This window comes from Zophobas morio, unplaced genomic scaffold (genome assembly GCF_036711695.1).
Source record: "Zophobas morio isolate AGI-343-1 ecotype UQ-CSIRO unplaced genomic scaffold, CSIRO_AGI_Zmor_V1 ptg000014l, whole genome shotgun sequence".
NCBI classification, from domain to species: domain Eukaryota; kingdom Metazoa; phylum Arthropoda; class Insecta; order Coleoptera; family Tenebrionidae; genus Zophobas; species Zophobas morio.
The window spans coordinates 16,191,978-16,219,535 of record NW_026972119.1 but is presented as its reverse complement, the minus strand read 5'-3'; the positions used below and the strand labels follow the sequence as shown (position 1 = coordinate 16,219,535).

Below are 27,558 nucleotides of genomic sequence, written 5' to 3'. Positions count from 1 at the left end.
AGCTACATATTTCATTTTAACTTATAGGGTTGTCATAAAGAAACTAAAATTCATAAATTAAAATTTTAGAATAGCCAGATTTGTTGCGTTGTATTCCAGGATCTAGTATTTGCTAAGATAAGACTGATTTTGGCAAATCACATACGTTCCAAGACAATAGAGGGCGGGTGGGCGGGGCTAGTACTTGATAAGACAAGACTGATTTTGGCACTTTTGAGATTTTCAACCATTTTTCAACCATATCCGAAAATTAGTTGAAGACATTTTCTTCTTAATTTCGATATCCAGAAGTCATTTTCTGCTTGGTTTCTACGAAAATTCCTAGCCTTTCCCAAAATCGCTAATTGAAATACAACAGATTTTAGTTTCGTTAGAATAGTTCGACATAAAATTTTTGTATGACATACCCTCGAAGAAAATAGATGGTGGGTGGGCGGGGTTAGTATTTGATAAGATAAGAGTGATTTTGGCACTTTTGACATTTTCGACCGTTTTTCAACTACATATATCCGAAAATTAGTTGAAGACATTTTCTTCTTGATTTCGATATCCAGGAGTTATTTTCGGCTTCATTTCCTCGGAAATTCCTACCATTTTTCCAAAATCGCTAACTGAAATATAGCAGTTTTTACAGTTTCGTCAAAATAGCTCGGTATAAAATTTTTATATGACATATACCCTCTAAGAAAATGGAAGCGGGGCTAGTGTTTGATGAGATAAGACTGATTTTGGCACTTTTGACATTTTCGACCATTCTTCAACAATATCCGAAAATTTATTGACGACATTTTCTTGTAGAATTCGATATCCACAAGTCATTTTCGGCTTCATTTCTTTGGAAATTGCTACCATTTTTCCAATATAGCAAACTGAAATATAGCAGTTTTTACAGTTTCGTCAAAATAGCTCGGTATACAGTTTTTATATGACATACCCTCTAAGAAAATGGAGGGTGGGTGGGCGGGGCTAGTATTTGATAAGATAAGACTGTTTTTGGGCACTTTTGACATTTTCGACCATTTTTCAACAATATCCGAAAATTTATTGAAGACATTTTCTTGCAGATTTCGATATCCAGAAGTCATTTTCGGCTTTATTTCTTCGGAAATTTCTAGCGTTTTTGGAAAATCGATAACTGAAATACAACAGATTTTAATTTCGTCAAAATAGTTCGATATAAAATTTTTATATGACATACTTCCGAAGAAAATTGTGGGTGGGTGGACGGGGCTAGTATTTGATAAGATAAGACTGTTTTTGGCAATTTTGACATTTTCGACAATTCTTCAACAATGTCCGAAAATTTATTGAATGCATTTTCTTGTAGTTATCGATATCCAGAAGTCATTCTCAGCTTCATTTCTTCCGAAATTTCTAGCGTTTTTACAAAATCGCTAATTAAAACAAACAGATTTTAGATTCGTCAAAATAGTTCGATATGAAATTTTTGTATGACATACCCTCGAAGAAAATAGAGGGTGGGTGGGCGGGGCTAGTATTTGATAAGACCAGACTGATTTTGGAACTTTTGACATTTTCGACCATTTTTCAACAATATCCGAAAATTTATTGAATACATTTTCTTCTTGATTTTGATATCCAGGGGTCATTTTTTGCTTCATTTCCTCGCAAATTCCTACAATTTTTCCAACATCGCTAACTGAAATATATCAGTTTTTACAGTTTCGTCAAAATAACTCGGTATAAAATTTTCATAGACATACCCTCTAAGAAAGTGGAGGGTGGGTGGGCGGGCTAGTATTTAATAAGATAAGACTGATTTTCGCACTTTTGACATATTCGACCATTCTTCAACAATATCCGAAAATTTATTGAAGACATTTTCTTCTTGATTTCGATATCCAGGGGTCATTTTTTGCTTCATTTCCTCGCAAATTCCTACCATTTTTCCAACATCGCTAACTGAAATATAGCAGTTTTTACAGTTTCGTCAAAATAGCTCGGTATAAAATTTTTAAATGACATACCCTCTAAGGAAATCTAGGGTGGGTGGGCGGGGCTAGTGTTTGATCAAATAAGACTGATTTTGGCACTTTTGACATTTTCGACCATTCTTCAACAATATCCGAAAATTTATTGAAAACATTTTCTTGCAGATTTTGTTATCCAGAAGTCATTTTCGGCTTCATTTCTTCGGAAATTTCTAGCGTTTTTCCAAAATCGCTAATTGAAATACAACAGATTTTAGTTTCGTCAAAATAGCTCGGTATAAAATTTTTATGACATACCCTCGAAGAAAATGGAGGGTGGGTGGGCGGGGCTAGTATTTGATAAGATAAGACTGTTTTTGGGCTCTTTTGACATTTTCGACTATTTTTCAACAATATCCGAAAATTTATTGAAGACATTTTCTTGCAGATTTCGATATCCAGAAGTCATTTTCGGCTTTATTTCTTCGGAAATTTCTAGCGTTTTTCGAAAATCGATAACTGAAATACAACAGATTTTAATTTCGTCAAAATAGTGTTACGAGCCAAACTCACAGCTCGTTGCCGGCCTGCTAGTGGAGAAGGGGTGAGTTCCTGCGGGTGCAAAGGTCAGGTCGCTAGAGGTTCGCAAAGAAGAGAGAGCACACTGTTTTGTGTAGCGACGTCGCCAGGGCGCCACCAGTTTTTATTAAGACACAATTACAACAACAAAAAACCGGAAAAATATTTAACTATTGTAATTGCAAGCTGTTACTTAAATTATTGGTTACAAGAAAACCTAAGGTCACTAATTAAAAATAAAATAAGAGTGATAAATAACTAAATAAGTAAGCAAAAGGAAATGAGTAAGATATTAATGATAACGATTTAATGCGACTAACGGTTTACGATGAATACGAGCAATACGAACGATAGTTTAATTACGAAAGGCGATGAACTAATTAACGATAAATACGAGCGATACGAACGATGTTTACGAAACGAACAAGTTAGTTGGGGTCGTAACGAATAACGATTTGATTAATTATTTCGAGGGCTATGAGATAAACGAAGTAGGCCACACGCTCGGTAGTCCTAACGTACGTACGAGGGTATTAACGTAGAGCGAAGCGTCACACTCTTACCGATTGTTATTACTAGGTTATGTGCGAGTGCTAGTTACGCCGAACTTCGAAACGTGTTGCGATACAATAAAGAAAAGGTAAGGCGACTAATACTTAATCTTAATGCGATGGAATGGAAGTACCATGGGCACCTGCCTCCTTCGATATCCACGACGAGATGTCGAAACACAGCGGCGTCGCAGCGAAGTTCCAGTCGATGTCGAGTCGAGGTTTTTGGTGATTCTCCAGCTGTTCTGGGAGGGCTCACAACTGCCCACGACAGTTGGAATTCATAGAATTCGTTCTCCCACTCGAAACTGGCTCCAATTTTCGATCACGGGAATAGCAAGATCAGCGACAAAACAAAAAAACTGCAAGGAGAGCAAAGTCTGAGAAGATGTTCGAACTCAGTCAACCCCAAGGGTTCCACATGTCACATGCACTTGGTAAGTAGCAAAATATTATCGTTAACATGAAAATAACCATAACCACTGTTCGAAGGGATGCCAGGGAAAAGCTAATCAAAAGATTTACCTGCGGATCGACTGCAGCTTCTCCGATGTTAGCGGGATGGTCTAGTGCCCTTAACCCAAAATCCGACAAAGTCGTAGTGCTCGAATGCACTATATCTTTTACAGCTCACAAATGCGCTCCAAGCGATAGCACCTTTTAGGGGACCCAACAGATCCAACGAATGCGATTCCAAACGTAACACCAAATAAAAGGTTGCTAAAACGAACTGCAAAAGAGGAAAGCACTAACCCCCAACACCATTCAACACGAAGTACCAAAGCAAAATGGATTCCCTTCCACCTGCGATGACGTGGCAAGGTAACGAAGCGAGAATTAACGGAAGTTTGGCCCTCTAGTGGCAAACTTACGAAACGTTGAATTCCGACGAAAATCCCTAATCGATGTAACTATTAAGTGGATGCGATGGTTATTACAAAAGAAAAAAAAACAAACAAGGCTATCAAGATTCCAGAAATGACGAAGACTCTAGGGGACGCTCCACGGCGTTTGTTCCCACCTAGGTAAGCAAATGAAATTCGCGAACAAAAATAACAAACAGAACGAAAATCGAATTTCAGAGTGAAGCTCTGGGATGGCGCGATCCATCCAGTTCCTTATAGCAAGAACCAAGCTGAAACGATCCAGAAGACCGATCTACAAACAGCGAGGCTGAAACACTCATCTGAGCCCCTCCAAGCTCAGAATCATCGCGACAGTCTTGCGACTGGGGGAGTCAAAAGCTCGGGACGAACCCTCCACCAAAGTTGTCCTTCATTGCCACCGTGCCCAACCCAACCACCCATGCACGAAATGACGAAACGAAAAAAAAACGAGTAAACAAAATGTAATCCGATCCAAGAATGCCAATAAAAACCGAAATAGCTACTGCGAATTTTCAATTCGTAACAATAGTTCGATATAAAATTTTTATATGACATACTTCCGAAGAAAATAGTGGGTGGGTGGGCGGGGCTAGTATTTGATAAGATAAGACTGTTTTTGGCAATTTTGACATTTTCGACAATTCTTCAACAATATCCGAAAATTTATTGAATACATTTTCTTGTAGTTATCGATATCCAGAAGTCATTCTCAGCTTCATTTCTTCGGAAATTTCTAGCGTTTTACCAAAATCGCTAATTGAAATACAACAGATTTTAGTTTCGTCAAAATAGTTCGATATAAAATTTTTGTATGACATACCCTCTAAGAAAATAGAGGGTGTGTGGGGGGGGTTAGTATTTGATACGATAAGACTGATTTTGGCACCTTTGACATTTTCGACCATTTTTCAACTATATCCGAAAATTAATTGAAAACATTTTCTTCTTGATTTCGATATCTTGAAGTCATTTTCGGCTTCATTTCCTCGGAAATTCCTACCATTTTTCGGAAATCGCTAACTGAAATATAGCAGTTTATACAGTTTCGTCAAAATAGCTCGGTATAAAATTATTATATGACATACCCTCTAAGAAAATGGAGGGTGGGTGGGCGGGGCTAGTATTTGATAAAATAAGTCTGATTTTGGCACTTTTGACATTTTCGACCATTCTTCAACAATACCCGAAAATTTATTGAAAACATTTTCTTGTAGATTTAATATCCAGAAGTCATTTTCGGCTTCATTTCTTCGGAAATTTCTAGCGTTTTTTCAAAATCGCTAATTGAAATACAACAGATTTTAGTTTCGTCAAAATAGTTCTATATAAAATTTTTGCCAATTTTTTATATTTTCGACCATTCTTCAACAAAATCCGAAAATTTATTGAAGACATTTTCTTGTAGATTTCGGTATCCAGAAGTCATTTTCGGCTTCATTTCTTCGGAAATTCCCACCGTTTTTCCAAAATCGCTAATTGAAATAAAGCAGTTTTTACAGTCTCGTCAAAATAGCTCGGTATAAAATTTTTGTATGACACCTTCTAAGAAAATAGAGGGTGGGTGGGCGGGGCTAGTATTTGATAAATTAAGTCTGATTTTGGCATTTTTGACATTTGCGACCATTTTTCAACTATATCCGAAAATTTATTGAAGTTATTTTTTTGCAACTTTCGATATCCAGAAGTCATTTTCGGCTTCATTTCCTCGGAAATTCCTACCATTTTTCCAGAATCGCTAGCTGATGTATAGCAGTTTTTTGCAGTTTCGTCAAAATAACTTGATATAAAATTTTTATATGACATACCCTCTAAGAAAATGGAGGGTGGGTGGGCGGGGCTAGTATTTGATAAGATAAGACTGATTTTGGCACTTTTGACATTTTCGACCATTCTTCAACAATATCCGAAAATTTATTGAAGATTTGTAGATTTCGATATCCAGAAGTCATTTTTGGCTTTATTTCTTTGGAAATTTCTACCGTTTTTCCAGAATCGCTAATTGAAATATAGTAGTTTTTACAGTTCCTTCAAAATAGCTCGGTGTAAATGTTTTGTAGCTAAAAAAAAAGAAATTATTACGTTAGGTCAAGTCAGGTCAGGTGCATGAAATAAGAAATAAATTTTACGATTAGATTAGATTCTATTTTAGTTTCCATTCCCACTCGACAGAAGAACATAATTAGCCCCGCCCATCCACCCTGTCTCCTTTTCAGTGATTGATTTTATTCGATCTGAATCAAATCTTAAACTGAATAATATACTGAGTTCAATCTCTGAGATCAATTTTCCGATAATGAAGATTTTTTCGAACTAATCCTTGTCCTTCAAACCAGTAGTCTTTTCCTCTTTCTAAAGTTAATGACCGGAAGACGTTTTCCTTCCTTAAACAGTCTCAGTTGTGAAAATTCGTAAACGATTTCTTTAGGAAAGAAAAGACAAGAAAATTAATCGATCTTTCCTCGCCCCGGAAGTGTAGTCCAAAAAATCCCGTTTTGAAAAATTCTAAAATTTGTTAGTGACTTTCGTTTAAGCAAAAATGTCGTATTCATAAGGCACGAACAGGAATTTTACCATCTAGATGATACTCATAATAATACATTTACAAAATCGGATAATAATCGATCCAGTAGTTTCGGAGATCTGTCTAATAAAAATCGAGACAGACGACAGACAGACAGACGACAGGCAGACAGAGGGGAACAGGGAGCTATTTTTTCGTTAACTTGGGGTTATAAAACGTCGAGAAAACATGAAAGTACCCAATCGTCCTTGGGTTCGGGAGCGAGGAGTTTTACAGAGCTTTCTTTTAGAATAAATTCGGAAATAGAGCTATATCAAAAGACTCGATCCTGCAATCGTTTAAACATAATTGTGTCTACCCAGCTAGAACAAAAAATCACAGGAAAAGAGTGTGAAAAATTCTGGTGGTGTTTATGGATTTGGATAAAAAATTGACAAAATTAAACCACAGCAGAGGTGATAGATAATACTGTTTGGACCATTTTAGTATTATTATCTTTGATATGTCACATTTAAACAAATCGATAGTTGATATAATTAAGCAAGAAGAAAATCAATTAACTAAGGTTTTTTTGATCACAAAATTATTTAAAAAAAACTTCGTGAAACGCGCTTTTTTCCACCACCTAAACAAGAAACCGGCTATAAACAGTAAAAGAGTGGATACCAGATTGTATAGAACAAGCAAAGAAAAAGTTTTCAACGGATTTGTTATGAAAGTTATTTACTCCTTAGACGAAGCCCTCAAAGTCTTGCCAGAAAACCCCAAGGATAATGTAGAGAACACGAAAAGTCGAGGATTTAAAGATCAATCCAGACGCTACTTTAGATTTTTGACAACAACCATAGGATAAAGAAAAATTTTTTAGGATACTTGACTTAGAACATAGTTGAGATTCCAGGAACTTTTCGTTGTTCTTAACTGTGACAGGGGGGAGTGAGAGTAGAATATGCAGCAGCTAAAAAATAGTAATGAAATTTAGGAGCAGTATGTAATAACTGAAAAATATACGCTTATTAAAGAGATGTCAGATTTAAATTTACTACAAAAGCACGCATTTCTGTAGATTCTCGCTGATTTATGGCAGGACGACTACAATAGAAGCGGTTAAAAAATTAGTGGAAAAAAATCTTAGTAACGAGGGAGGTTGGAAAATGGCCAGCAGCTTCCATTAGATAGTCCCCATATTTCACAACCACTGAAAGACTTTCTTTAATTGAGACTATGACTACCCTTAATAAATCGACTATGTATATGAAGGAAAATACATCCATTACAATAAATGTCCGACGAGAATTCTTACGAAATATAGCGGATAACATTTATCGATGAAAACTGTAACGACAAAGTTTTACAAACAACATCACCACTGTAAAAAGCTGAAAACTTGAAAACGCTCGAGGACAAGACGCAAAACGTGATTCCAGAAAATGAGTATAATTATGCGAGACGACAGAGAGTGTACTCACGATCCAAATAAAGCAGAGTGAAAATTTTGAGAAACAAAAAGTGGTCATCCGGATCGAAGGAGCAGTCACAATCATGGAAGTAATCGGCAAGAGAATCGTGAAGCGCAACTTTGTCTACTTTTTCTTTCCCTTGTTTTGATCTATAATATTGAGTTAAGTAAAGCCCGAACTATAAAGCAATTTCGAAGGAGCACAAATCTCGTATACACACGGAGAGGTTTTTCCCATTTTCCCACTCTGAATCATATTCTAATGGACGCGTAAATTTGATAGAATCCTGGAGTAATCCCAAGTGGAACTTAGTTCATTATTAATTTGCGTGGCTCGTAACATCGTTCGTTCATGTACGTGAGATGTTTTTTGCTGGCGGTTCAGATTTGGAGGGCAAGGTGGGTAGTAAGAAGAGCGATTTTATAGTGTCTGTGATTTAGGGCATCTCGTGGGTTTTAATTAATTTAATAGGAGAGCGGCAGTCGCACTTATTAATGAGTTTGCTAATTACGGCATTTAATAAGATGTCTCTGGGCCGGTGGGTTCGGTGTTATCCTGGCTTCTCTTAGTATTCCGCGCCGGGGACTCATATCGTTTAGTCTTCGGAAGCCGTGATTTGTTTTGATTACGAGTGGATGCGAAGTCAGACTGTGTTATGATTATGAAAGGTTTCGTCTATATTGCAGGCTCATTAATATTCGTAGCGAGCATAACCCATCATGTCGGCCTCACCTCCGTTGCTTGATTGATGAGCTCCGTAGCGACCAATCTTCTCGCAAAATGTAAACGAACACAAATTGGCCAACGACTGCGAAGTGGTCTTACCTGGTCGTAACGTTGATTTAGGGGAGGATCGATGGGCGTCCTAATAAAGAACGTTTTGAAAAATGCATCTCTGCACCGAGCCCGTCCAATTTGCGGGCGATAAATCATCGAAACAGATTAGAGCGGTCCAGTGGCGGGGAGAATATTCCGCCGCCCCCGGCGCCGCCCGCGGCTGAGCGCAGGAACGCTCGACGGCAGAGGTGCTACGAGTTTTTAACAACGGAATAGAGTTCACACATAACGTATTAAATATAACAAATACGACGACATCTGTCAAAAAATAAATAAATAATAATAATAATTACTACCTGCCATCACATTATAAGCTGTATACTGGCCATACGAATAGTAAAAAATGTGACAACAATCGGTCCAGTAGGTTCGGAGGTTATTTGTCTAATAAAAATGGGTACAGACACCAGACAGACAGACAGACAGACAGGCAGACAGGCGGAAATGGGAGACCACATTTTTCATACTCTAGAGGTCATAACACGTCGAGAAAAGATGAAAGTGGCAATTCAGCCGATGGACTCGATTACTAAAATTTATTCCTTAGCTTACGCTCGGGAAGCAATAAAATAAATAAAAAGTAAGGTAACAAAATTTGATCAATAAAAATTTATGTCATTTCTACCATCTGGCATTTTGCTTATCACTGTTAATATTTTTCACAGAAAAACTTCTTTCATTATTTTTTTAAACCTAGTTAAATTATTTTCACTGTTTCATTCTGGGTTATAAAAAATCTTATACATAAATCTATTTAATTTCATGGAAACTGTGTTCTCACCAGTTTAGTTTATCTTTAATTTGAAGACCAAATTTACAGAATTTGTATGAATTTTATCATTACAAACAGGGAATTTTAGACATTGCATTTTATCTTTATTAAGAACGATTTTTTTTTAGACATCCTCTCACATACTTTTATGACGTAGGTACTGACGAGATTAGATGACATGTCCTTTACATAGTTAATCAGGAAATTTGGTCCCAACATTAAACCTTGAGGTGTGCCTTAATTTGTCATCTTAGTACTCCGGATACAGGTAAAAGTTGTAAAAAATCGTTCTGTCAGGTCATTGCGGGTCAGGTCGGGTCAGGTCAGATCAGGTCAGGTCAGGTTGGGTCAGTTAACTTTCTTGATAATAATTTTTATGAAAATTTAATCAATCAAATTAACTGATTCATTAATTTTAAACAACTCACTGACGTTCCAGTCGTAAACAATCTTATCAGATCACATTATTTTAAAAAAGACTATTAAGAATGCGAGCGCAATGAGCACGTTTTTGTTTAATTAAAAATTACTTCAAGCTAAATCATTAATAAGAGAACTTAAAAATACGACTTGAAAGATTGTGTGTGACTAATGTCTGTGGAAGTGGAATATTTTGAATATGCTCGCTACGCTCGCATTTTGATGTAGAGAATCCGAAAATTATTATAATGAAAACTAAGTAGCTTCGTCGATCCTTCATTCCTAAAAGCTTTTGTAACACTAACTTAATAAATAAAAAATTGGTCGAAAGTTTATTCGACAGAATTTTCCTCGCTCTTGAAAAAATACACTCATTTTCAATTTCTCAGTACATGCTTAACTTCGATTATTTATATTTACATTAACGAATAAATTTTGATTAACAATTTATTATGCTTGCTATATCCTTAAAACATTTGCAGGATTTCAGAGCATTCGTTTCTGCAATTTCAAAGTTTTTGTACAATTGTAAAATACTATAACACAGGAGTAGGTAATTCTATAAAATTTAAAGAATTCGGCAAAATTATAAAATGAGGTCATCAATTTTAGTGGGGTATATACGAAAAAATTGTTATTAAAGATTTACCTCAAACGCTTGCAAGTTTTCAAAGCATTCGGTTTAGCATTTTCAAAGTTAAATTGTAAAAGGTTGTTATACGATTTTGATTTTTCCTTTTTTTCTTTCTTTGTTAATATACGTTACTCTATTCATAATAAAATACTTGAATCATGTTTAAAATGGTAAATTTTTGCCGAGAAATATCGTTTTTGAAGCTCCGCCCTCCGCTTTGAAAACGAATGAAAAATTTATGTCAATTGACATCGAAGTGGATGGGTGGGGCTTAATGTTTGACTTTTTTTTTTACTTAATGCATATATTTTTCTTTGAACAACACGATTATTTAAGAACATGTTTCACTTGGTAATTACGTCTAGAAAAATGGGATAGCAATTAAGGTCCTCCTCGTGGCTCACGATGAATAAAAAAAATCACCACAATTGAGATAGGGCGGGTGGGCGGGGTTTATATTTAATATATTTTTTTTACTATACGTAGTCTTCATTTCACAACAAGAAACATAAAGCACGTTTAAAATGGTAAATGTTTGCAGGGGAAGTATATATCCATTTTCCAATTAAGCTCCGCCCCTTGGTCTAACAACGAATGAAAAATTCATCACAACTGAGATCGGGGCGGGTATAGGTGAGGCTCAATCCTTGGCTTTGTTTTTTACTTAAAATATATACTTAGTTTTCTTTGAACAACACAATTATTTAAGAACATGTTTCACATTATATTTTCTTAGAGAAAAATGAGGATGGCAGTTGAGCTTCAACCCTCGGCTCACAACGAATAAAAAAAATTATTACAATTGAGATAGGGTGGGTGGGTGGGGCTTACTTTGTGTCTATTTTTTTCTTAAAATATATTCTTCTTTTCATAATAAAATGCTTAAAACATGTTTAAAGTGGTAATTTTTTACAGAGAAATATCGATTATGCAATTAAGCTCCGCCCTCTGCTTTGATAACGAATGAAAAATTCGTCTCAACTGATATCGAAGCGAATGGGTGGTCCTTAAACTTTGGATTTCTTTTTCCCTTAATATATACCTATAGTTTTCTTTGGACAATTCTATTATTTAAAAACATGTTTCACTTGGTAATTACTTGGAGAAAAATGAGGACTGCAGTTAAGGTTCGTCCCCTGGCTCACGACGAATAAGGAAAATCATGACAATTGAGATAGGGCGGGTGGGCGGGGTTTATATTTTATATAATTTTTTCTTACTATACGTAGTCTTCTTTTCACAACAAGAAACATAAGACAGATTTAAAATGATAAATGTTTGTAGAGAAATATCGACTTTTCAATTAAGCTCCGCCCCTCGGTCTGACAACGAATGAAAAATTTATCACAATTGAGATCGGGGCGGATATAGGTAGGGCTTAATCTTTGGCTTTGTTTTTTAGGTAAAATATATACCTTTCTCTGAAGAACACAATTATTTAAGAACATGTTTCACATTATATTTTCTTAGAGAAAAATGAGGATTGCAGTTGAGCTTCACCCCTCGGCTCACAACGAATAAAAAAAATTATCACAATTGAGACAGGGTGGGTGGGTGGGGCTTATTTTTCGTCTATTTTTTCTTAAAATATATTATTCTTTTGGTAATAAAATGCTTAAAACATGTTTAAAGTGGTGCTTTGATAACGAATGAAAAATTCGTCTCAACTGATATCGAAGCGGATGGGTGGGGCTTAATCTTTGGCTTTCTTTTTCCCTTAATATATACCTATAGTTTTCTTTGAACAATTCGATTATTTAAAAACATGTTTCACTTGGTAATTACTTGGAGAAAAATGAGTATTGCAATTAAGGTTCGTCCCCTGGCTCACGACGAATAAAGAAAATCATCACAATTGTGAGAGGGCGGGTGGGCGGGGCTTATATTTTATTTAATTTTTTCTAACTATACGTAGTCTTCTTTTCACAACAAGAAATATAAAACATGTTTAAAATGGGAAATGTTTGTAGGGAAATATCTATTTTGCAATTATGCTCCGCCCCTCGGTCTGACAACGAATGAAAAATTCATCACAATTGAGATCAGGGCGGGTATTTTAGGTTAGGCTTAATCCTCGGCTTTGTTTTTTACTTAAAATAAGTTTATAGTTTTCTTTGAACATCACAATGATTTAAGAACATGTTTTACATTATAATTTCTTACAGAAAAATGAAGATTGCAATTGAGCTTAGCCCCTCGGTTCACGATTAATAAAAAAAAATTATCACAATTGAGATAGGGTGGGTGGGTGGGGCTTATTTTGTATCTGTTTTTTTCTTAAAATATATTTTTCTTTTCATAATAAAATATTTAAAACATGTTTAAAATGGTAAATTTTTTCAGAGAAATTGACGTCGAAGCTGATGGGTGGAGCTTAATCTTTGGCTTTCTTTTTCCCTTAATGCATATAGTTTTCTTAAAACAATACTATTATTTAAAAGCATGTTTCACTTGGTAATTACTTGGAGAAAAATGAGGATTGCAAGTAAGCTCCGCCCCCGGCTCACGACGAATAAAAAAATCATCACAATTGAGAGAGGGCGGGTGGGCGGGGTTTCTATTTTATTTAATTTTTTCTTATTATACGTAGTGTTCTTTTCACAACAAGAAATATAAAACATGTTTAAAATGGGAAATGTTTATAGGCAAATATCGATTTTGCAATTATGCTCCGCCCCACGGTCTGACAACGAATGAAAAATTCATGACAATTGAGATCGATGCGGGTATAGGTGGAGATTAATCCTCGGCTTTGTTTTTTATTTAAAATAAGTTTATAGTTTTCTTTGAACATCACAATGATTTATGAACATGTTTTACATTATAATTTCTTAGAGAAAAATGAGGAGTGCAATTGAGCTTAGTCCCTCGGTTCACGATTAATAAAAAAAATATATCGCAATTGAGATAGGGTGGGTGGGTGGGGCTTATTTTATATCTGTTTTTTTCTTAAAATATATTTTTCTTTTCATAATAAAATACTTAAAACATGTTTAAAATGGTAAATTTTTCCAGAGAAATTGACATCAAAGCTGATGGGTGGAGCTTAATCTTTGGCTTTCTTTTTCCCTTAATACATATAGTTTTCTTTGAACAATACTATTACTTAAACACATGTTTCACTTGGTATTTACTTGGAGAAAAATGGGGATTGCAATTAAGGTCCGTTCTCTCGTTCACGACGAATAAGGAAAATCATCACAATTGAGAGAGGACGGGTGGGCGGGGCTTATATTTCATTTAATTTTTTCTTACTATACGTAGTCTTCTCTTCACAACAAGAAACATAAAACATGTTTAAAATGGAAAATGTTTGTAGGGAAATATCCATTTTGTAATTATGCTCCGCCCCTCGGTCTGACAACGAATGAAAAATTCATGACAATTGAGATCGGCGCAAGTATAGGTGGGGCTTATTCCTCAGCTTTGTTTTTACTTAAAATAAATATATAGTTTTCTTTGAACAACACATTCATTTAAGAAAACGTTTCGCATTGTAATTTCTTAGAGAAAAGTGAGGACTGATGAGGTGGATTTATTTTTTGCCCTTTTTTTCATAATAAAATATTTAAAACATGTTTAAAATGGTACATTTTTGCAAAGAAATATCGATTATGTAATTAAGCTCCTCCTTCTTCTCTGATAACAAATGAAAAATTCATATCGAAGCGGATGGGTGAGGCTTAACCTTTGACTTTCTTTTTTCTTTAATACATATAGTTTTTTTCTTTGGTAATTACTTGGAGAAAAATGAGAATTGCAATTAAGCTCCCCCTTCTGGCTCAGGACGAATAAAAAAATCGTCACCTTGAGATAGGGTGGGTGGGTGGGGCTTATATTTTATATATTTCTTTAAAACTCGACACGGGTTCATAAATTACACACAGGAACATTTAATTCTATAAAATTTAAAAAACATTCAGTAAAATTTTAAATTGATATCATCAATTTGTCTTTGGAGGGGACATAAACGAAAAAATTAATTATTTACCGTGCTGACAATAACCTTAAAACGTCTGCAAAACTTCAGAGTATTCGGTTTTGTAGTTTCAAAGTTAAATTGTAGAATGTCGATATACAATTCTGTTTCTTTTTTTTTAATTTGAATTCACAAACAACATGAGCATTATTTTATAAAGTTATAATAATTTTTCACTAATGTAATTTTGATGGGGATGATCAGCCAAATTTTGGTTAACATTTTGCCATTAACACGATATTCCTAATTATGTCAAATGAAAATCTAGGTCGACGGCAGACAGACAGACAGACTGACAGACAGACAGACAGACAGATAGACAGACAGACAGACAGATGAAAACTGGAAACCTATTTTTTCGCACTCTATACGTCATGAAACGTCGAGAAAAGATAAAATCAACCAGTCGTCCAATGAACGCGATGAGCTTATGCTCAGAAAGTAAAAAGAAAGTTTTCAATCCGAGCGCAGCGTGTTCAGGTTTTATGAAAACATTTTTTGAAAGTTATAAAATTTTCAGGAAAATAGCGTGGGCCTTTCTTGATTTGATAATTAAAATAGATTTGCTCATTTTTTACACACAACATATAAAATTTGATAAAGGTCGATGCGGCAGTTTCGGAGATGATCGGTTTAACAAAAATCGACAAACAGACAGACAGACAGACAGAAAGACAGACAGACGGAGGGACGAAAACCTATCTTTTCGTACTCTAGGGGTCATGACACGTCGAGAAATCATGAAGGTAGCCATTCGTTGGATAGAGCCGCTTGCACTACTTCCTTAGCTTACGCTCGCAAAGTAAAAATGGGTTAAGATAAAAGATAAGATTGACAACAATCAGTCCACCAAATTCGGAAATTGTCTAAATATCGACACAGACGACAAACAGGCACATCAAAATGGGAAACCTATTTTTTCATACTTTAGAGCTCATGAAACGTCGAGGAAACATGAAAATAAGCATTGGGCGAATGGATCCTGTAGTAGTATATTTTTAATGGAATATGAGCATACCATATTATAATACATTATAAAAGATTGTATATTAAATTGATTTTGTTGCCTCGGTATCATGATCACAACCCAAATTTCTTAAGATTTGTATTATATTATTCTATTATTGTATTTTTCAGAGCTCTTGTTTCACATTTGTTTGATTTTGATTTTAACAAAAAAAGAGACGTTTATTAAGCGATAAAAAAATCAGACAATAGGAGGCTGATCAGAATATCTATTTTCGCCAAATAAACTTGTTTTAAATATTATTATTATTATTACAAAATTATTTGTTTTAAGAGATGTGGTATTTTTCATCTGCTATTAAATCATTTTTATGTGTAATATTATGTCACTATTATTATTATTATTATTATTATTGCTTCAAACTGCCGGTATACAAAGTTTAAAAATATTTATCGCCTTCTTGTTAAAGGCAAGTTGTTTTATCAAATACATATTTTTGCGAATTAGTTGATAACCTTCGGTCGTTTTCCGATAAATTTGGTTTAGTGATTATTACAGATACGGAACAATGTTTGTCGTGTTTTAGTATGTAAATAGTTCGAAATAGTTGTAGATCAACAAGAAATTGTTTTTATATGGTGATACACGAGCATGTGGACATAACTGCAGCTCTAATCATGCTGTCAGCTTTGATGATATTTTTATTCACTTGTTATCCGAATGCAACATACAGCAGTTCGATGCGTAACCGTATTTTCACATCTGAGTGCGTCCTGCATGAAGTCCCTGAACCGAACTAACTAAAGTTACAAGTTGCAATGAAATTTTATTGGATGGACGTCTATAGCAATATTTTATGCCAATTTTATTCTGTTTAAGGGTCCAGTGCTCAATAAATAGACACTAGTGTGGCTTCAGATTTCTCCAAATTTTAGCTTTTTGGTTTACGTAGGAGGCTTCGAACGAATCGCAATAGTGTTAACACAGAATACACAATTGCTTATTTTTCCTCAAGCAGTATCTCCCTTGTTTGTTCGGCGAATTTTAATTACGAGTTGAGCGATTACAAAAATAAAATCAAAGCGGCTGCCGCCCCCACACGCTATTCACCGGTTTTCACTGTCAAGCCCACTTATAATTTTATAATACGGAACATTTATAAATGATTGTTAAATGAAACACGGTAAATCGGCCCCTTTTATATGAGTGCATTGCATCATGCCTGATGTGGATTCAAAGCATTTAATGACTTATTGTGGTCTAACTTAATGATTTCACATTTTGTATTTTTATTTTCAATGAGCTTTTAAAAGGAAGTAGCCTTCCGGAAGAATGATTCGTTCGTTGGAGCTGTTTAACAAGCAGGGTTCATTAAACTGATCAGCGAATTTTTACATTTTCCTTTACTTCAGCGGAGGTCGGGTTGAGGCATTTTTTTTAATTCGTGGCATCTTGCAAATGTTCGTATTTGACGTATTCTTTAAAGCCGAACATACTTATCTACTACCTGTCATATTGTCAAAATTAATAAAGCTCGGAATTATATAAAGGCAAAAATATGTAAATATGCGCAAGATTAAAGTTATGTATTTCTCCATTTAAACTAGTACGAAAATATGTACGCAATAACATATCCGAAAATTTTGGAATGAAGTTGGATACATCTCAACTTTTTTAATTGTAAAAAATAAATGGATATCTAAACGTAATTGTCTGAAAATGTCTGAGAAATGTAAAAATGTAAAAGCCATACGTGAAAAATGTAATTTAATATTTTTTTCGATGCTAAATCAGCGTGGGTTGAAAGTTCTGAAATTTTGCAGCAGCGTTGTTAACCTCTTTCTTTTAAAAAGTTCACGGGCAGGTACACCGTTACTGGGGCCATTTCCATTTAACTCGAGTCTGATTTTCGGCACGAACCAAAGCAATTTTCCGGCAACTTCCGCTTTTGCATTTTTTGTCCAATCGAGCAGACACGTGCAGGAATATTGTCGTTGTTCCTGATTGTTATCGAACCGTTCATGCCTTCTCTTTAAGTCAGATTATAAACATTCCCCGGGTCAGCGATGCGGCACTGGCACCTGGTGGACGCCACTGGAGCAGCCCATATTGCAACGTCAGTCCGAGCGAAACGCCAACTTTCGGACGCTTAATGCCAGACTTCTCCCCGTTCCCATAATGAGCTGTTCAGTGGCGTGGAAAATGAACTGGAGAACTCACAGCCGCTATTATACGAGAGGCAGGTGCGCACAGACCGCCGCCTCACTTCGACCTTTTGCCTATTCATCCTTCCGCTGTTTTATTTATCTTGCTAATTATAATTACATGGCGCCAAAACTTTGAACACTTAAATCAAATTCTCGACCTCTCTCTGTTTACGCATTCTGATATTTTTACCAGCAAAAAGCAGCATGAAGTGCGGAAATGATGGCCGAATCGAAAAACCTGACTTCGGGGAGGATTAGCGGCCACCACATAAATTACGCGATATTAGGGGCGGTGGTAACTGTAAACCAAGCGGTGTTTACTAAGTCGGCGCCGCTAAACAAAGTTTTTTCTGGACGCCCATTTTTCTGTGGAACGCGGCGTTTTCAAATTAAGTCATTAGCACACACGTATCTTCGGCTTTACGCTCCAGAAACCATAACACTATATTCGAGGCACGCTCTCCTAGGTACCTTTCAACATAAATCAGTATATTCTCCGAAGGTTTTAAGGGGTCACCACATAATGCCTCTTCTTTTACTGCTCGCAAAAAAAGAACAATTTTTCATAGTTACAACGCATCGTTCTGATCGCTGAAGGGAACTTATTGCCACTACCGACGAACTAATTACCACTAATGAAGATTAAATTTACTGCGCAGAGGAACTATGAACGATCTGGTCATTCTTTCTGCTATCTTGACATAAATATGGCATATAAAGCGTTTTTTGCTGTGAGATATTTATTAGCGTGAAACAATATTGAACAGTTGAATTATTATGAAAACAATCCATAAACGAATATGTTGTGTGTAGAACGAGAATTTTTTTTGAAAACGACAGAGCTTGACGCTGAAAATGCAAATTGCGGAAGGTTTTGTTGAATAGTCAACAAAAAACATCGTTTATAAATTATTCTTCGATTCTCACTGAGAAATCACTGAACTGCTCAAATGAAATTATTTTATTCAGTGTGAGGATGATGACATACGGAATGAATACACAAACTGGTCCTGCAGCACATGAATTCCTCTACGAAACTCCTGTGCATAGTGCGCGACCTCGTCACACGAGTATCCAAGAAGCCCGAAATGAAGCCCTTCGAGCAGCTCGTCTTCCTCAACACCTCGATCGGTAGCATCCTGGACACGTCCTGGGGCCCGTCAAGCTAGGGACTTTATCGCGTTATCTCACCCAAAAAACACTGAACAACTCAAATTGAATTGTCTTATCCAGTGTGATGAATGATGATTATTGTAGGACAAATTGGGTGGAAAAAAAAATAAATGCACAAATGGCACTTAATATGTTGTTAGTGGCGGTCCATTTTAGTGAGTCTTTATTACTAGAATACAGTGATGAAATATTTTTTTGGATCATCATGGTCCATTTCTTATATTTTCTCATTAAGAAAATTTACCGGCTTCAAAAGCCAATTTGATTTTGCCAACGATGATTTTCAGCAGTTGAGTTACTTTTTAGCCTCTATTAATTGGATCAATCTTTTTTCTGGTCTAGAATTAGATGATATGGTTACTGCTTTTTATAATGTTGTTTACTCTGGAATGGACATATATATTCCTAACAAAAAGGTATATTATTTTCCATCAACTTACCCCCGATGGTTTAACGGTTCAAATTTTCGGTTTCTCCATTTTTTTACTTTTCGATTTTTCAACTTTTCGATCTTTCAATGATACAATTTTTCAATTTTTATGCTCTCCAATTTTACGATTTCTAAATATTTCGATTTTTCAAATTTTGACGTTTCTAAATTTTCACTTTTTCGATTTCAGAAGTAATCTTTTTTTTTTTTATTTTCCCATTTCTTCCCAAAGTTTCGATTTTTCACTTCTTCAATTCTTCAATTTTTCGATTTTTCAGGTTTTTGATGGTTCAATTTTTCAATTTCTCAGGATTTTGGTTTTTCAATTTTTCGATTTTATAAGCTTACGATTTTTCGACTTCTGGATTTCCCGATTTTCAGTTTTTCGTTTTTTAAACTTTAGATTTTTCAATTTTCGACTGTTTTATATTTCGATTTCGCAATTTTTCAACTATTCGGTATTTTAATTTTTCAATTTTTAAAATTCTAGATTTTTGATTTCTCGAGTTTTTCTGTTCTTCAAGGGTGTTATTGAAAGGTACGTACAACAAAATGGACAGTTCTTCGCGAAGTCTAAGAAGTCGGAAAAACTTATTTTATGTTATCAAAATTATAAGGGGAAAATTAACCCTTATCCAACCTTTTTAGACGCTACTGAAGGATAATTAGATAAAATTAATTTATTTTAGTAAATCCTAGCAACTGTAACAATAAAACTTTTGTGAAGACTATATGTTGCTATAGAAACGAAAGATGATCTTTTTATCAGAGGCGTACAATGAATTTGGTCATAATTTTGAATAATTTTTATCTCTAAAAGGAGAACACTTTTACCTGAACTTTTTTTAACTTTTAGCACCCAGACTTCGAGACCAATTGCCGATTTTATTTTGTACGTACCTTTCAATAACAGGCTGTATATTTTAATTTCTCAATTTTCGGGTTTCTTAAAATTTTCGATTTTCCATTTTTGTTTTAACTTCTCGATTTTCCAATTTTTCGATGTTTCGATTTTTCAATGATCCGATTTTTCATGTTTGGATTATTTATTATTGCTAAAAGTAAAAGTAAAAAATAATTACCAAAATTGTGACTAAAAATACGCAAAAATTAATAGAAAATAGAACACAATGCTGCTAAAGCATACAAATAACTGTACTTTCCAAAAAAAAAAATCTAATGCATGATTACGGTTCCACTAGTATTGCTAATTTAGGACGTTTTTTTAGTACTTATCACAATTAAAGAATTAATTCTTAGTTAAACAAAAAAATTTAAATATTCCATAATTCAACGAGACGATAAATTTTGGGCATATAATATGATAGATCCTCCAGACAAATTTTATTTATATGCCTTACTTCCGGAGATAGTAGATTCTCGTTATAAAAGAAGTCAACCCATCAGACAAATTCCAAAAAACAAATTGTAAATTTAAAAAATTGTATTTGCATTCCCAGGAATAAATACTAATAGTGGAATAGGTCTACTGGAGATACCCCGTAAAAAAACGCCCCTATAATACTTTACCTCATAGGTGTTGCGGAAAAGAGTAGCAAAAAATTAAATTTAAATAAATGTGATTGTTCAGGTAAATAACTGGTTAGTGAAGTGATGAGAATCCAAATCTTGTCAGTTTTGTCTATTGATTCATATATAAAATGACAGATTATTAAAAAATATTCGAATAATTTTTTGAAAGAAAATATTTTAGTAGAATGTATCGAATTATAAAAATTTGCATACTTTTAAATCAAATTATGTCAGCAATGAAAGAAGTCGACTTGTAAAAGAGTTTCAACAATGTTCGTCGGCTAAGAGTATTTATGAGTTTTGTGACCTGAACTGATTACCTGAAAGCCCTAGTTTCACCTTATTTTCATTATTCAATATTTTTTAAGAAGCAAATATTTTGATAAATATAAATTTTAAACAAAAATGACCAGTTCTTGCCTATAGAGCTCAATGTTGTCTTTGCACTGATATAAAAGTTGAAGCGAAACATGCTCTCTCCTCGTCTAAAAATTGAATTTCCTTCGAAGAATGAACGATTAATTAAACACTAAACAATCGCTTATTTTAAAAAATATTCTGTCTTCCCCAGGGATTTAGACATAATCTATCAATTGAAATATCGATCTTTTTTTCAAAGTTAAAATTACTTCTATTTAGCTCATTTTTCGGTCTGCTGCTGGGCACCCTTAAGAAAATTTTTCAGATATGATGACTGTCAATGTTTTAAAACGTTAAGGACCCAATGTAAAGAACTTAATGAAAAAAAAAAGCGACAGAATTACAAATAACCTACAATTATTCTTCTGGAAATTCATTAATGATAGGGAAAAATGTAATGGTATGACTGGCACCGAAATTTCCAACTTCTTCGCGAAATTTTTTCCTGGGTGTGCGTAGAAGATGCTGACAATGATTTTGATCAGGAATTTGAATGTAGAAATGAAGTGGCTGATTCTGGACTGAAAATTGATATATCAGAAGTTTTTGAAAATATCGCTGGTCTTAAGCATTCCTTCCATCCTGGAACAGATGGAATTCCAAACGTTCTACTAAAGAACTCCATTTATACAATTACAGTGAACTTTTTAAGGTGTATTTGTCCCAGGGTAAATTTCCTAAGGCCTGTAAAAATAGTTACCTTACCCCTACTTTTTAATTTGAGGATAGTAATAAGTTCGACAGTTACAGAGGTATTTGCAATCAGTCTGCCATTCCGAAAATATTTGGCTCCATTGTTGCCAAACAATTGGAATGGATTTCTTCGACTACCATCTCTATTAAACAACATGATTAATAACCATAGGTTATTATTCTGTAAATTGAATAAGTTAGGGTTTAACAATAATATATATGTCGTCTCCTTATTTTGTTTCATCAGGCGTACCACAAGGACCGCATTCTGGACCAATTTTGTTTTACTATTCATTAATGGTTTAAAGCGTGGTTTTCGTTACTCCAATTTTCTGTTGTATGCGGACGATTTGAAGGTATTTAAAACTCTTAGTTCCGTAAAATATGCGCTTGATATATATCAGATCTTAAAATCTTATATGATTGGACTGAAAGCAACTTATTGCTTTTAAATGTTAACAAATGTCACATTATATCATTTCTTAATATTAAATTGCGAGTAAACTTTGACTATTATTAGGGTAATTCTACCTTGTCTCGTGTTGAAATCAAAGATTTAGCTGTGGTTTTCTGTTCTAGATTAATATTTAAGAATCATTATTATTTTATTTTTAATAAATCAATACGGACTCTTGAGCTTATCTGGAGGTTTATCTTCTTCGATCTCATCTACTTTATTGTTCTTCCATCTGATATCCTAATTATGAAGGAGACTGTGATTTACTGGAAAGAGTACATAGAAAATTCCTTCGCTTATTAGGGTCTAAACTTGATCGAACTCATATACAGGGTAATTACACTTCGATAATGTGTATTTTTCGTATTAATTCACTCGAAACTCGTCTCATAAGTTCCGATATTTCATTTCTTCGAGGACTTATTAAGGGTGATATAAATAATGCCTACTTATTGGGGAAATTATCTTTGATCGTATTGCCTGCTGATAGCAGATTGACTCGTAGTTATCTGATTTGTGGAATTCCTTTGTCGATAACAAACACATCACAAAACCATCCAATTAGACGAATGATGAACACAGCCAACAGACTCGCAGAGGACCAGAGGCTCAATATATTTAATATCAATAAAACTGCTTTTATAATCTTAATAAGGAGTATAAGCTATTTTGTAAATCTTTAATTCATAATTTATAATTTTATTTTGCTCGTATTTATTATTTGTTATATATATTTTTTTAAATTACTTTGTTGTGTTATTAATAAGTTTAATTAATATTGTAATAAGAATAAGAGTGTCCCGGTAATAAAATAATAAATATATTGTATTATATTCTATACATGGTTGGGCTGAAAGAATGTGGTTTATGTTAGAAGTTACAGTGGCAAAGATAACTGGATCAGAGGTAAATTAGATACAAGATTAGGTGCTCAGACTTATCTATGTTCAATTAATTCTTTAAATAATATAGTGTTACGATGATCGGTGATTAAAATGGGCGCGGATAAAACTCAACAATGTAATAACTCAAAGTTATAGGACTGATTACACAGCGATTAGGTACAAAATAATTCCGGCGCAATTTAACTGGAATCTGTCTTCACTCAATTCGACTCGCTAACGGAATGACTTTATCTAAACCCATATTCCCTTCTAGATGTTTCGCAATCGAGGTATTTCTGGAATACCCATCGGCGGCGTATGGGCGTATATAATAGTTTGGGAAAGTTATTGTTCAGGTTGCTAACCTAAGACAATTTAGTGAGAGAAGTGTGAGATATTTAGTGCTAAACAATATTGAACGGATGAATTAGGAGGGTTCTAAAGTTATGAAAAAAAACATTTTTCAGGAGAATCAATCATTTTTTATTGACACCTAAAAAAATAAAGTTCGATTTTAATTTAAGTATTCTACATTTGGTTTCAAGTTGGATCTACTACCTCTGAATCACTGAATAAACAAACTTTGCTTAACTATGCTTTCATTTGATGTTTACTAAACATATTCCCTTTGCTCGAACCCACAAGTAATATTCGCATCAATCGATGAGATATATTAATTATGCACTACTCGTTTTAGTTGCAGAAAATTTAAACGTTTCTAGAACGCAACTCCCAAGTTAAAACTTCCATAACAAAAGTAATAAACACTTCACCTCCACAATCCTCGAAATATATTTCCGCACGTTACTCCTCTCCACTGACAAACTTTATCCAAACCCAGTTAGAACAGTCTCGTTAAAATCGATGTTGTAACATCTTTTTAATCTGCTCTAATGATTGTACTAATGAAGCCAACTTCCATCTATCTCATTTATGTCTGAGTGAGGGACTAACCAGCACAACATAACCCAGTTAACGCAATTAAATTCCATCGTGATCAATTTTCTTGCAATTGTGTGCCACAGTGTTGCGGTTGGAATACCACATTGCTATAGGTTGCCGTGATGCATAGTGTTTACTGTTTTAATGCAATATTGCGCGTAAATCCGCTGAAAACGACTGAAACATATTACGCCGTAGACGTAGGTGTACAAAGCGGATTTCTTTTCATAAGGTGACGTTTCGTTAATTGAAAACGCGATGATTAATCGCGGACTTTGCACTTCTAATCTATTTCTATTTCTATTGCGAAGTGTGCGGCTAGCTTTCTTATGTAGAGTCAACAAAAATTTTCTGCAGAAACTGAATTATGTGCGCCTGTCAACGCTTTATGTCACCCGAGAACGAATTTCGTTTGAGAACATGAAACGTTCATTTACTTGCCTGGAATAGGATGTATAAAAATATTTTGTATCTAGCTGGGAGCCGGAATGGTTTTATGATCAACGCAATAAATAACTCTGTACAGAGCATTTAGCAATTATGTTATTTTTGCGTGGATGAATTTATGGTTTGCGCTGTTTTCAAATGATCAAAATTTATTAATAAAACTGTGTTCGGTGTTTGGGTAGTAGGTAAGCGCTGCGATTTGTTTTTGTTTAATAAAATGAATTTATTATTTGATTGACCACAACTGCGTTTTTACTGATGGAATTATTTGTATTTAATTTTTGCGGGTTTTTCACAGATAATATTTTGTATTTGTGTACGATATGTGTCAGCCAATTTGATATGTTTGTTTTATCGCATGTTTTATAATATTAGTACCCAAGGGTATAGATTATTGTATGTTTGTTAATAGTTATCAAGGAATGCAATGGCTTTATATTTCTTGTTTATATCAAGTGCCACTAATCCCGGTGTCTACCTTAACCGCGTCAAACTTTTTAATTACTTTTCAGCAAATGCGCTAAAATGGCGGCACGGTAATCATTCGGGCTGAGTTTTCTGCAATAAAGTTTAAATTGTGTCCACATAACTTGTATAGGAAACGGTTGTTATTAAACTTCTAGGCAATAGGTTATTTCGTGGTTGTTATTATCGGCTTGTTGTGTTGCTTTTCGGAGAAGTGATTACATTGTTTATTTTAATTATATATCCTAATCGAGTTCAACAGCGTGCAGTAATTATTAAATTACAAATAATTTTTAACGTCAAACGTTAATCTTTGAATTGATTACCCTTTGTTGGAAAGAAGTGCTTCCATGTTGAACTGTTAAGAAGGGTTGTTGAACAATAGTAACGTAAAACTGAATATAACATTTTATTACAATATTTATGTATACATATTTATAGTTATTTTTATTTCTTGCCGGCCAAGATTTGACCAAACAGAATTATTAGTATTACTGGAATTTTGTTGTAAATCAACAAGCCAACTTTTATCAAATCTAATCGTTTTATTACAAACAGACTCGACCTTTCATGACCCCTAGAGTACGAAGAAATGGGTCTCCCGTTTTCATCTGTCTGTCCGTCTGTCTGCCGTCTCTATTTTTATTAGACAGGTAATCTCCGAAATTGTTGGCCCGATTGTTGTCAAATTCTATATTTATATTAGGAATATCATGTAGATGGTAAAACGCTAACCAAAATTTGTCTAATCATCCCCACCAATTATGTGATGACGTCACCTCAAAATTGTACATAGTAAATGGGTTTTAAATCGTATAAAATAACGGTCCTACACATGTAGTTTATGACTCCGTCATGAGTCATTTTAACCGAAACGTCCAGATTTTTGAAAAAAAAATCAAAAGTGTAAAACATCATTTTAAAATTTAATTTTAAATCGAATGCTTTCAAATCTTGGAGATGTTTTAAAGTTATTGTAGGCACAGTAAATTGTTAATCAAAATCCCCCCAAACATTTGATGACGTTAAAAAAATCAAGTGACGTAAATTTTTTTTGACATAGGTTAAAAGATATCATATATCCCATAAACTATCCACAGTTACACCAATGAATGATCATCAGATAACACCTGCCGAATTAATAAATACCATCAATAAGACACACAACTGTAAATCACCAGGACCAGACAAAATCCATAATTTTTGGATAAAAAAATTAAATTGTGTACATATTCATTTACTACATCACTTAAATCAGTTCCTTCTTGACCCATCCTCCTTTCCAACATTCTTATGTCATGGTGTAACATACCTAAAACCTAAAAATAACGACACAAAAAATCCATCAAAATACAGACCTATCACATGTTTACCGACAATCTATAAAATATTAACCTCATGCATTACACAAAAAATCTATCAACACTGTTTTAACTCTGACATCATTAATGAAGAACAGAAAGGATATATTAAAGGATCCTTTGGTTGCAAAAAGCAATTAATCATAGATTCCATCATCTGTGAACAAGCTAGAAAAGAAAACCGAAACATATATACTGCTTTTATTGATTATAAGAAAGCTTACGATTCCGTCCCTCATTCCTGGCTATGCAAAATTCTGGAATTATACAAAATTGATACTAAAATTTGCACTTTTCTCAAATGTTCCATGGAATTTTGGAAGACGACCCTCCAAATAACCTTAAATGAACAAACAATTCAGTCAGATCCAATAATGATCCGAAGAGGAATTTTTCAAGGCGATTCTATTAGCCCGTTATGGTTCTGCTTAGCAATAAATCCCCTCTCAGATATCCTGAACAGCTGCAATTATGGGTTCAATATAAGAATTAACAAACAAAAAGAAAACAGAATAAGTCACTTGCTGTATATGGATGACATAAAAATATATGCAAGTACATAAAATCAGTTAACAAACCTATTAAATCTGACTGAACAGTTTTCCGGTGATATTGGTATGTGTTTTGGTATTGAGAAATGTAAGACCCAAGCAATCAGAAAAGGGGTCCAACACCAAGTACCACATATAACCCAGAATAACGAAATAATCGAAGCTCAAGAACGAAACAATACATACAAATATCTGGGTTTCTGTCAATCATCACACATCAATCATACCAAAACGAAAACACAGTAGAAAGATCAATAATAATAAAAATCAAGTAAGCGAAGTCAAAGTGCGAAGTAAAGTACACAAGAAGTAGTGAAGAAAAAACCAAGAAGAGTAAGCAGGAAGAAAAAACCCTCCGAGATAAGGTCGTACTGCTCCGAACTGTTGAAGTGGCGGGAAGGCCTTTCCGCTCGAGAAGGTTTGTTGAAAATAACCAATGTCGGATACTGAAGGGTCA

The 27,558-nt window shown here is 34.4% G+C and overlaps 1 protein-coding gene and 1 long non-coding RNA gene across 4 annotated transcripts in view; both read left to right on the top strand.

The window, feature by feature from the left end:
* LOC135128579 (neurotrimin-like) overlaps nucleotides 1-27,558 on the top strand; it is a 190,917-nt gene that overhangs the window by 24,156 nt on the left and 139,203 nt on the right. The gene's annotated exons all lie outside the window — the stretch shown is intronic.
* LOC135128997 (uncharacterized) lies at nucleotides 2,712-4,450 on the top strand. Its single transcript, XR_010280488.1, has 4 exons — nucleotides 2,712-3,028; nucleotides 3,090-3,498; nucleotides 3,554-4,086; nucleotides 4,144-4,450. It is a non-coding gene; the product is annotated as an uncharacterized LOC135128997 (long non-coding RNA).